This window comes from Mandrillus leucophaeus, unplaced genomic scaffold (assembly GCF_000951045.1).
Source record: "Mandrillus leucophaeus isolate KB7577 unplaced genomic scaffold, Mleu.le_1.0 Scaffold56, whole genome shotgun sequence".
Lineage (NCBI taxonomy): Eukaryota > Metazoa > Chordata > Mammalia > Primates > Cercopithecidae > Mandrillus > Mandrillus leucophaeus.
The window spans coordinates 4,173,612-4,186,566 of record NW_012106030.1 but is presented as its reverse complement, the minus strand read 5'-3'; the positions used below and the strand labels follow the sequence as shown (position 1 = coordinate 4,186,566).

The 12,955-nt window shown below is 38.1% G+C and overlaps 1 long non-coding RNA gene across 2 annotated transcripts in view; it reads right to left on the bottom strand.

The window, feature by feature from the left end:
• Positions 1-5,684: 5,684 nt before the first annotated feature.
• LOC105552489 overlaps positions 5,685-12,955 on the bottom strand; it is a 562,990-nt gene continuing 555,719 nt past the window's right edge. For both annotated transcript variants that reach the window (XR_001008022.1, XR_001008021.1), the window contains 2 exons: positions 8,907-8,995; positions 5,685-6,745 (listed from right to left, as the gene is read on the bottom strand). This is a non-coding gene — a long non-coding RNA (uncharacterized LOC105552489). The remainder of the gene's footprint in view (positions 6,746-8,906; positions 8,996-12,955) is intronic.

The window sequence follows — 12,955 nt, the reverse complement described above, 5'->3', positions numbered from 1 at the left end:
GAGATTTTCAACCCCTCTCTAGTCACAATGTTGGCTCATAATTCTATCTATGTGTTGCTTCTCTGCTGCCGTGTGGAAAGCCAAGGGGCTGGTAGCAGTGAATAAGGTGGTGTTTCAATGACCTGTAACTCCTAACTCCACCACTGTCATTTAAACCATACTTTTATTTATGGCAGGATAATATTGTGAAATATTAGCTTGTATTCCTTGATCCCTGCCTCATTTATTCAGCTAAAGCATTTTTTATTCATTGCTTTAGAGAAGGCATACCCCAGAAGAAGGCTAAAAGAAAAAGATAAATGGAGTCAATTCTTGTTTTAAAAAGCGTAGTTCTCAAGAAGGAATGGAAAAAAGTAATAGGCAATAGTCTTGAGAGTATATTCAATAAGGAAAGCCAGGCCATTTTACTCCCAAACGAGACAGTTTCACTACACAGAGGAGGAGAGGGTAGACGGGAAACAGACTTCTGAGAAACAGCTGGGTAGATTTGGGCATTTTAGAGATCTAAAATGAAAGAGGAACATATTTTTCCACACTTAAACCTAATTTTGCTTTTGAGCCTCTGATCCCTGGATCATAACTTCAGTTTAGGGATTGCTCCCTCTTCCCTTTTGCATCTGTAGAGGAAAAGAAATATCTTCTCCACACTCATCACTAGGTTCATGTCTGAGGCCCATTAAACAAAAGACAGAATCAACAAGAGAAAAACAGAGAAACTTATTTAAGTTTTACATGGTACAGGAGACTTCTTAAGGAAATGAAGACCCAAAGAAACTGTGAAACCCATATTTTTTATGCTAGGCTTGATGAAGAAATTGATAGTTGTGGAGAAACAGGATTGAACAAAGGGGCATGATCTAATGAAAATAAACGGAGGGGAACTTAGCAAGGCCTGTGTGTTCAGATTCTTCTCTGTGTCAGACATAAGGATGTGCCTTTTCTCTTGGTTTAGAAATGGTACCTCCCTAATGAGGGTCTTAAGACCTGCTTCAGGGAAAGGTCAGAAAATCCTTCCTAGGCTTTATGACCTGTGTCACATGAGAAGGGTGAGGGGAAAGGTAAAATGACCTTCTTGGAACCTCCCTTGTAAAGATTATGACAGTAAGAGAAATCTATCATGACTAACTCCATCTTGCTTCTAACGTCACAGGCTGGCTCTTTGCTCATTTCTGGGTGTAGGCCAAGCTAATTACGGGAGGAATTTAGTTTATAGCTTAACTTTGAAGCAAGGATAATAATAGCACCTCCCTAAAACTGACCCCCTCCTTGCTTGAGGGCAGTTACCAAACAGCCTTTTAATGAAAGGACACAAGATTAGGATTATGGAAGAGGCCCAAGTTCTGATAAAATGTAGGTTTAGTTTCTATCATGTCTTACTGCTCAGAAGTCATGGGGTCAGAGGTCATATAATTTATAACTTTCCCAATTGATCCTACAGATAATATCACCTATTTTAGAACCTAAGATTGGTCTTTTAAGATGTTTTTCAGACTGACCCAAGCCAGACTCGTGACTCATGACTCAACGGGTCCCGTGGCTTCCCACCAGAGGTGACTCAGTACACAATGTTGGGGTCCGCGTGTTTCCTAAACAAAGGAATGAACACACAAGACAACACAAGACAAGACAAACATGGCGGCCGCCTCGAATGGCGCGCTCTGCTTTATTTTATACAGTTTGTACAGTTTGTGGAATGTTGCCAAGTCACAAGACACCAGACACATTGTTGTTTTTCTGACCTTTCCCTGACTTTCTGGATTTTCAGGATGTTTACACCTAAACAAGCCCCCAACGCCCTGCTTCGTTTGCAAGAGCAGGACTTACTGGGAACGCCCTGCTTCGTTTGCGAGAGCAGGACTTACGGGGAACACCCTGTTTGCAAGCACGTAGTCCTCTACACACAAGGACCATTTTCCACACCCCTATGATTGTATCCCCAACCAGTCAGCAGCACTTACCCCACAATCCCCTGCTCACTGAACTATCCATGAAAAACCCTGACCTCTGAGGCTTCAGGGAGACTAATTTGTAGTAACTGTAATTCTTCCATGTGGCCAGCCTCCTGTTAAACTCTTTCTTAACTGCAATACCATGGTCTCAGTGAACTGGTTTTGTCTGTGCAGAGGGCAGGTAGAACCCATTGGACAATTACATTCCTGTTTCTGTTTTCTCAAATTCCTTTAGCTTAAAAAATTATGGGGTAGCATATCCTGAATGTCATGACACCTAAGTTTTAGGGGATGATATAGAGCTAAGGTATCAAGGATGTGGGGCCATGCAGCAGTTTGGTCTTCAGTGCACCATGTAGCCACACTAGCATCTTTCTGCACTGGCATGCATCCACACTAGCTGAGACTGGGATGCCTTCTTTTACATTGGGTCCTCTGTGCATTCTTTTCTACTATAGGGCCTTTTTAGTTATGACTCATTCTCAAGTATTTTTAGGCCACTTTTGATCATGGGAAGAACCATCTATTTATTCTTCATTTTGTGGATCCATGGAATACTCTGGGGGACTCTCTGAGACTCCATTTACGTACTGTATCACACCTGTGATACTGTAATAGAAGAAGACATATGTATTTCGTCTTTGTTCCCAGTTCCTGGCACAAGAGCTTCTAAAACCCTTGTAATTGTCTGAGTAATAGGAGTGAGAGAAATACCTTTTGTTATTCATAATAAGCCCCATTTCAATCACATCTGAATATGCTACTGGGGTGACTCTCAGTGGGTCCTGAATTGTTTCAAGATGAAGGCTGGTTGCAGAGGAACCAACCCTGTGATTGGAGGGTTTGAACTTAGCCTCACCTTCCCACCCCTTCACCTCCAGAGGGGGAAGGGAGGCTGGAGACTGAGTCAACCACCAATGGCCAGTGATTTAATCAGTCATACCTACTTAATGGAGCCTCCATAAAAACCCCAAATGATGGGGTTCCAAGAACTTCTGGGTTGGTGAACACATCCAGGTGTGGAGAGGGTGGCATGTCCTAAGAAGGCATGGAAACTCCAAGCCCTCAGAGGCACAAAAGCAACATTAGGCTTAAATATGGAAAGAGAAGTTACATGTCTGGCTCACCTAAGCTAATGTACTGAAGAGTCATACCTTTTAGATATTTCATACTTTTTAAAAGAAATTACTTCTGTTTTTCCCATTTGCCTTGTGTAAAACTATTATAGTCATCACATTGTACTTGAAGTTAAAACCCTCAGGTAATATAATTATAAAGTTAATAAGTATTAAATGGAAACAAGTAAAACCAATTCATACTATTTTATTCACTAAAACAGTCTTGTGATAACAAAATATAGGGTTTTGGAGTTTTTTTTGGTAAGGGTGACGGTCAAGCTGTTTTTTACATTCATAACATTCCTTTGGTATAAATATATCTGAGGCCCCATTTTCTCTTGGTCTATAGAGACCATTCCTTGTCTTTCTTTATTAAGTTACAGCTTGTCATGGCATGCTTTTTTCTTGTTAAAATATTTATTTTTGTGCTACAGTTGTTGAGGATAGTAGGATATTTATGCTTTAAAATGCTAGGGTGTACTTGAAATGACATAAAATGCCTAGATTCAAGCTTGAAGCTTCAACAATTAGGTACTTTTATTAGTATTAGGCAAAAATGAACAACACTTATGTCTACCTTGGGTCACCTCTATGTTAAAACAAAAATGCTACCATCTTAGCAAGGATATATAGCCCTCCCCAAAAGGCTGGCAATTAGGATAATGTGGTAAGTATATTAAAGCAATCTACCCACCATGAACAAACACAAAAGGTCTAGCATATGATCTACAGTCCCCGTCAAGGTGTTACAGGGTTACACAATTAGAAAATGCCACTATCCTTTTTCTACATTCAACAAGGCCATAAACATATAGATGATTCTATTACTATTGCTACAAATGGCAAATGTCATCAACAAACAAGCAATAAAAAGCAAAGAACTGCCTAACTAGATGGAGAAATTAGAGCCAACACCCATGGAAGAGTAAAGAAGGAAGAGGAAGCTGATTCTTGGGTTTTGTCTTTAATATGTTTTATTTTTATACTTTTATTATCTGAGGTTTTTAAAACCTATTACTTGAGACTTTAAGAGCCCAATATGAAAGTATTGCCAAAACAGTTGAAAAAGAAGGTAAAAGCTAACCAGGAGTCATTTTTCTCATTTTTAAAAGAAATAATTAAAGGATTGAATCTTGGAGATCTTTTTCTAGATTTTTTTTTCTTTTTTTTTTTTTTTTTTTTTTTGAGACGTAGTCTCACTCTGTCGCCCAGACTGGAATGCAGTGGTGGCACAATCTCAGTTCACTGCAACCTCCGCCTCCTTGGTTCAAGCTATTCTCCTGCCTCAGCCTCCTGAGTATCTGGGATTACAGATGTGCACCACCACACCTAGCTACTTTTTGTATTTTTTTAGTAAAGATGGGGTTTCACTACATTGGCCAAGCTGGTCTTGAACTCCTGACCTCAGGTGATCCACCCACTTCAGCCTCCCAAAGTGCTGGGATCACAGGCATGAGTCACCAGGCCCGGCCTCAAATTTTGTGATTATTACATCTCTTGCCTACTGTTACCATCGCATATCTTTCTTCCATCATCCTCCGTGGTAAGGAAGAGTTTCTGACCCAAATGTGGATAAAATACACTGTGGAAAACTCTTCCTTTGCTACCTAAGAAGCTGAATGGATGCTGAAATACACACAGTGCATAAAAGAGATGCTCTTTTCAACCGTTGTGTGTGGCATAATGACTAACTTCAAAGCCAGTTCTTCTTAATTTAGGAAAATAACTCTGGAGACTTCTAAGGTAGAACAGGATTTTAACTATCTAAGGAAGCATAAATTTAGCAGAAGACAGAAGGAAATTCCAGGGCATCAAATTGTGCATTCAGCACCATAAGAAACAGAATCAGTGAGCCCTGACAGACAGAATACACAGTGGCATTCAAAAACAAGTCACAAGGATCAACTAGTCTGCAACTATCATTGTAAAGATGAGAAAACAAAACAAATTCAAGAAGTGTATTGCTGATACTAGAAATACACATTCCTCTAAGAGCAGCAAACTTTCTATAAAGGGTCAGTCAGTAAATATCTCAGATGTGGTGAGCCTAGTGATCTCTGTCACAACTACTCAATTCTGCCATTGTAACCCCAAAGCAGCCATAAACAAGGTGTAATAAATGGGTGTTGCTGTGTTTCTATAAGATTATTTGCAAAATCAGGCTGAGGACTGGATTGCACCCATTGGCCATACTACAACAACCCCTTAACTACAGAATATTATTCTATATCACTGTTCAGTGTTCCACTCATCACAAATCAGGGAAAGCAAACTATCTTGAAGTATAAGAAGCTTTCAGTGCTTCTCTAGAACGGCTTGAGATAGCCCTTCAAAAAAGTATATATATTTGCAGATAGTCATCTTTGTCACTTACATGCAGAGACTGCCTGGGAACAAAGATAATGTAAATAAAACATGAACTGGTCCCAATATTTTCCCATTTCTGACTGCTAAGCCATACCACAGACTTCTCAGTTATGTGCTTCACATACTTTTAGTTAGGTCTCTGTCACTTACAACCAAGAATCCTAAACAATCAGCTGATTGAATTTCCACTTACCTGACAACTACCACTTAGATTATTTTACCAGTTAAATTATTTACCGTAATTTCTATGTTTTATTTTGACTATCTTTAATGCCAATACTTCACCAATTTGTTATATACTTCTCTGTGGGCTTAGCAGAGATTAACATTTTAAAGTCATTTAAAGAATAATCAGCATTATAAATATGTAATAGAATGATGTTTTACATTTGTATAGAACCTTGAAGTGTAAAATATTCCTTTATTTGAGACAGAGTCTCACTCTGTTTCCCAGGCTGGAGTGCAGTAGTATGATCATGGCTCACTGTAGCCTTGACCTCCCAGGCTCAGGCGATCCTCCTGTCTCAGCTTCCTGAGTAGCTGGGACCACAGGCATATGCCACCATGCCTAGCTAATTTTTTTTCTTTTGTAGTGACAAGGTCTATGTTGCCCAGCCTGGTCTTGAATTCCTGGGCTCAAGCAATCCGCCCACCTTGGCCTCCCAAAGTGTTGAAATTACATGCATGAGCCACTGCCCAAAAATGTAATCAGCCCTAAAATAGTCTTTAATTATAAAATTATTTCTTACTACTACAGCATTGTGAGATAGCCAGGGAAGTTATTACTGTTCCTACTTTATAAAGAGAGATCACTTAATTCTAGAACTCTCTCAAGGCCTCCCATAGCTAATAAATAAGACTAGAACTTGAGTCTTACGAATCTTAGTCTACTGCTGTCTTACCTGTACTTTCCTTTTCTGTGTGGTCAACTAAGTCCTCTTCTGTGTCTTTTTTTTTTTTTTTTTTTTTTTGGCATTTCCTTTTTATCTGTCAGGCAGCCAGCTCTGACTTACTCTCTGCTCCTGTCATCTCTCCCCCACATATCAACTTCCTCACCATGATGATTATACCAATAATACAGTTTCTTATATGAGGGGCTGTGGAAAATTAGACAATGAAGCATGTTGCAGATTACATGTTAAAAAGGTCTAATTCACACCGAATGACAACTTGAGACAATATGAGATAGTTTTCAGACAACAGCTTTGTGGCAGGTAGGGGACTCCTTTCTCTGCATACTCTTGTTGGTTGAGGTTGTGTTGCACTAGCTGAGATTCCTGAAACAGTGGCCCATGGATGGAGATGTAGAATCTGCAGGAATATTATTGCACCATGAGTAAGTGAGGATACCCATAAGACTTCCTTAAATACAAAGGATGATATACTTTTAGCTCTGAACTTTAGAAAACCTAAGCAAAGATCTACACAGGAATGCAATTATGACACTGGGATTTATTTTTCCCTTGGAAAATTAGGGCTCAGTCTTCGAAACTGGCATTATCGAAGGATCTTGGCACATTTACCATTATCTCTTCCAGCTCTACAGTTCAATGAACCAGCCTCTCTTTTCATATTCATTCCTCTTCTTTGGTTGTTGGAAGAAGACTGAATTTTGACTTTCATGAAAACAATTTAATTTTAGAATTCCTAGGTCTGAAGAGTTTAGTTATCTGGTTCTCAAGTGTTTAACTATTTGGCAAAGTGCTTTTTATTTCTCTGTTGGATAAAAAATATATATAATTTAAATTTACCTCTCAATTTAATTTGATTAGACCTGGGGAACCAGTTGTTTTTTTGCACATGAATCCAGAACATTCCTGTTCTAGAATTCCAGGATATTAAGTAGATAGATACTAGGTATATTTTTTCATGCGGTCCTTCAGTGATCATTGTCATTATCATTGTTGTCAAAATCATCATAAACTGAGTGCTTACTCTGCTCTGGGTATTGACTAAGCAATTGATATGGTGAGATGTTACTACTCTCTAATTTTCAGACCCCATTTGATTGTCAAAATAAGGGTCCAGTTCAGAAACACACATTGCAATTAGTTATCATGTCTCTCTAGATGCCTTAATTAGTTCATTAGTCTTTCCCTGGCTTTCAAAACTGAGACTTTTGAAAATTACCATCCAGTTATTCTGTAGAATATGCCTCAATTTGGCTTTATTGTGCTTTCGCATGATGAGATTTAGATGATGCATCTGACAGGAATATCACAGATGTTTCTCATTGCATTCTATCAGGTAGGTGACAAGTAATCTTGATTTATGCTATCACTGACGATGTTCACTTTGATCACTCAGTTCAGGTGGCATCTGCCATGTTTCTCCATTCAAAATGTATTTATTTTCCCTCTTGTGATTAGTAAATATTTTGTGGGGGACAGATTTGAAAGTATATAAATATCTCATTCATTCCAAATTTTCAATTTACTCACTTTGATAATGATGGACTTATGGTTTTGTATTTTATTGAGCTGTAATACATTACTATCATTTATTTTCATGGTCAAATTATTCCCAATTTGGCTTATGGGAGCTTCTTCAAGATGATTTTTATGCCCTTTTGACATGACTTCATTGTTTTTTTAAAGGACTTCCTTACTTTTTGGTATAAAATGCTTGATATTGTACTCCCTCTATACAATGTACTCCCTCTATGAAATCTGGTCATTTTCCCAGAAAAACTCTCTCTCTTTTTGGTGAAGACTGGTATTTAGAAGCCAAGATATGGATGCTAAATGTGCTAGTTGCTATTGCGGTGGATATGTTGCCAGTCTATTTCAGTGAACAGAGCTAGGTATTATAATACACACATACATTTACATCTCCATGTATTAATATATCTTTATTTATTACAAATTATAAGTTCACACCAGTACCTTCAACTCCATAATTTTCTCCTTTTATATATTTGTAATTTGCTTCTATGACAGAATCTTGGCCCTTCACCCTCAATATACTTACTTACCTATTTGATCAGTCTATCATATGTAACCAATCTCTCATCTCGCCTCCTCACCCCACTTGGGGTCTGACATTTATGCTGGGTGACCTCTAGCATAGATGCTCTCCTATCCTGCATAAGCTTTCTTGCCCCACAAGAAACCACCCCTTCACAGGGATGCCATTCTCACTCCTCTTGATCTCTAAAACCATGTGATGAGTCACCTCCTTTCATTTGGTAGTGTGTTGGATAGTGGCACATCAAAACACATGTCCATCCAAAACTTCAAAATGTGACTTTATTTGGAATAAGGGTCTTTGCAGCCATAACCAAGATAAGGATCTCAAGATGAGACCATCCTGGATTAGGGAGAGCTCTATATCCAATAACAAGTGTTCTTATGGGAGTCAGAAAAGGAGGCAACACAGACACACACAGGGAAGAGCCCCACGTGAAAGCAGAAGCAGAGATTGAAGTGATGTGCCTACAAGCCAAGGAACTCCAAGGATTGCCAATGCCCACCAGAAGCGAGGAGACACAGTTCTCCCTTGGAGTCTTCTAAAGAAATCAAGCCTGCCCATACTTTGATTTTGGCCTTCTGGCCTCCAGAACTGTGAAAGAATACATTTCTGTTGAATGAAGTCAGCAAGTTTAACATAATTACTTACAGCATCTCTGAGAAATTAATACAGAGTTTGGTACCAGGAGTTAGCACTTGGACAAATATTTTGGGGGTCCATATTCCAATCCACTCTACCTCTAGACACCTGCTTCACCCAGCTTGTCCTCCAAAACCCCACACCAGCCTGTCCCCACATGTGAACATCCTCATCACCCTGCCAAGGCTCTGACAGCCCTTGACAGGCTGTGCCCTATCGGTACTTACCCTCTCGGGTCTGACATGTTGCTCTGAGCCACCAGAAACCCCGCCCTCCTCCCTGCTGCAGACTCCTACCTTGCCCTGCCCATTTCATGGCTTTAGAATGAAATTTCTGAGTTAGAAAAAGAAGAGAGAAGAATCCCATTAACATTTAACTTCAATGCAAATTAAGCTTCATAATAAACAGTATAGCTCACACTTTTTTTTTTTTTTTTCTCACAGACAAGGTCTCGGTCTATCATCCAGGCTGGAATGCAGCGGTACATTCAGAGCTCACTGCAGCCTCGAACTCCTGGGCTTAAGTGATCCTCCAGCCTTGGCCTTCCAAAGTGCTGGGATTAAAGGCATGAGCCACTGTGCCCTACCATGCTTACTTTTCTTTATTTCCCTTACAAGACAAAAGTACAAGCTCTTTCTAAAATAAAGTGGAAAATGTCAAAATTATCCCCATTTCCTAACGTAAGGAAAAAACATACAGCATTCTTGGCAGAGAAAGATAGAAATTCTTTTATAAAATAGTTATCTATCTTATTTTCAGTATAGTTGCTCTTCATTTGATCTAAGCAAATACGACATTTTAGTACAATAAATGTACTCAAAAGACCCATGTACTGAATTGAATTCTTCAGAGATAAAAAACTTTGTCAAGAAAAAAAGAAAAGTCAAAGTGGCTTCAGAGGTTGTCTCTTCTTCTTTAAGCTTCTGGCATTTTTAGGCATCGTCAAGAGAAATGCCAAAATACAACAAATATACCAACAGGATAAAACACAAGTTTGTTGTAAAACCATAAACATAGCATGATTATCACGGGGGATCTTAGGTTTATGTTATTATACTCTAACAATGAAGTCCTTAATTAAAACATTCTACAAGTTTGGGGTTATTAAGGACATCTGAAAGCCCTGAAACAAGGGGACAAAATGGAAAATAGAGCTTATTCCAGTCTCACTATTTCCAACAGAACATTTTAGGAAAGCTTTGAGCATTAGCTGAAACACAGGGAAAAATAAAGACATGAAAACTATTTCCTGAAGTTTATTTTTTAAAAGTTCTATCTGTTTTTCTTTACATCTGTTGTGGCTGCTGTTCCCACAGATAAGTCACCATCCAGTGCCAGAATGGAAGAAAGTTTATGGGTCTCTTTTGTTATGTAGCACTGAACTACAGAGAAAATTTTATTGCACATTTGCTGCTTTCAATTTCCCCAGATTGTTTAACAATTCTGTGCTTCTGTGACATAAAAGACAGGCCAGAAACCTGAGGCCACCCTTCTCAGCTCCAGATCGAACATGACATTACAAACCGGACAGCATTTGACAATTTGGCTTGCTCTTTGAAAGCTATCAGAGTGTGCCACGACCAAGATGCAGAAAAAAATAACAGTCTTTGTTAGGCAACATTTGTAAAAACGTAGTTTCCATTATGCATTGGCAAGTGTTAGCTACAATTAGTAATTATTAATATTAATGAAATCGGTATGTAAAGGATGCAAAAGGGACTTTAATTCATTGGGGGATAACTCAATACCCTGTGTTCTATTGTGCTGCAGAGAGAGTATCTGTGATATGAAATCACACATTGGCTGTCTATTTGGACTTACTGACTTACCACTTCTTGCCAGTTTGCCAGTTGTGTAGTGCTAAAGAAAATTTAAAGTACAATAGTCGATACAATCATTTCTCAAGTGGACCTATTCATCTCTCATCAAAAAGCAAAGACATAATGAGAGAAGAGCATTTTTCTGTGTTTGAATTATATTTAATACCATGGGAGATATAAAGATACTGAAGCCTTAAAATCTATAATGTTGCCTGCCATGTTTTGACAATACTAACTTTAACCTGTAGAACAAATTACAGTAAAAGCCTGTGTATTTGGTAGTCCATCAACCAGAAGTTCCTCTCTACTAGCAATTTTGAGCTGTGCCAATATGGTAAAAATTGATATTTCTGATTATGGCTGGTTACAAGATCCTACTGTGCATTCTCAAACAAAGTTTAAATTTTATCAGGCAATTTTAATATATATTACTTGTACTCTAGTGTTTTGAAAAACTGATAATCCACATATATAGTAATCCTGGCCTTTCAACTTTATTGCCATCTCATAATTTCATGGCCTGATGAGTAACCCTTCTTTGATGTCCCAATATTTCTTCAGGTGTAATTATACTATATTTTGCATGTATATATATATGTGAATATAATAAACATATTATGAATAATTACACATAATACAGACATAGCACCTATTTATATTGCAGCTACATCCTGGGTGTTAGTGTATTCTACGAATGTCACATATATAGTATATTGACTCATTTAATTGTAGTAATTACCTGATATTTAAATGGCATGATTGTAAAAATGAGGCAGAAGGCTTTATGACTTGCCAAAGATCACATGTGTAATAAAGTCATAGAGGCAAGACTGAACTGGATTCCACCAGCATCCAAAGCTCTATTCCTTCCAGTATACAACATATCTCACTATACCTACCACCCTTCTAATTTCTAAACCAGATACTTTCAGAATAATCATCAATTTTTCCTTCTTTATTTACATACTCAATTTGTAACCAAGTCATCATTTTTTTTTCTTGGCTTAATTATCCCTAGTCCCCAGGCCCACTTTTGCCCTCATTGCTTCATGGGGTTAGATTACTATAGAAGTCTTCTAATCTAGGCTGCTTGCCTCTAAACCCCATTCTGCTTAGTGGTTACATCTTAAAGCAATGTCCACTGTGTCATTCCTCAGCAATTTGATTATTTAGGGATGTATGTCTAAAAAACAAAACAAAAAAAAAACTTTCTTTTGAGAAATACATTTTACATTACAACCTTGTAGACCTAGTAAACATATTTGTGTGTCCGTGCACACACAGTTGATCCTCATTATTTACAAATTCTATATCTGCAAATTCACCTACTTGCTAAATATATTTGTAACTCCCAAATCCATACTCAAAGCATGTTTGTGGTCAGTCACAGACGTGTACAGTGATGAAAATGTAAGCACCTGACATACGTGTTCCCAGCTGAGGTTGAAAAAAGTGGTGCTCTGTCTTCTTATTTCAGCTCAAACTGTAAACGAGTGTTCTTTTCAAGGCCTATTTAATGTCACACTTTTTGCATTTTTGTGCTTTTTTTAAATTGGTGATTTCAAGTTTAAAATGGCCCCCAAGCACAGCGCTAACGTGGTAACTGGCGTTCATCAGCACAAGAAGGCTGTGATGTACCTTAGGGAGAAAAACACATGTGTTCGAGAAGCTTCATTCAGGTATCAGTGATAGTGCTTTAGCCTAGAGTTTAATGTTAATGAATCAATATATATATTAAATGAGGTGTCCTTATTCAGAAACACTCATAAAATAAGGGTATGTATTAATCTGTTGATGAAAATTTTGTGACCAGAGGAACAAAGGAACCTAATCCTGTATTTACCCAGGAAGCAATGGCTTCGTAATTACTAATTCAGGGTTGGTGACTTTATAGAATAGAACTATTACAGATAACAAGAATTGACTGTATATAACTAAAGCAAATGTTTCACAAAAACCCTTATTAACTGCAAGACATGTTTCTATTTTCTGTTTTCCTCTATCCTAGTTCATTAAAACAGGTATGGTGGTTGTGACCCAATACACTAATTTCACAACCTACTAAAGAGTCAAGATCCAAAGCGTAACGGCC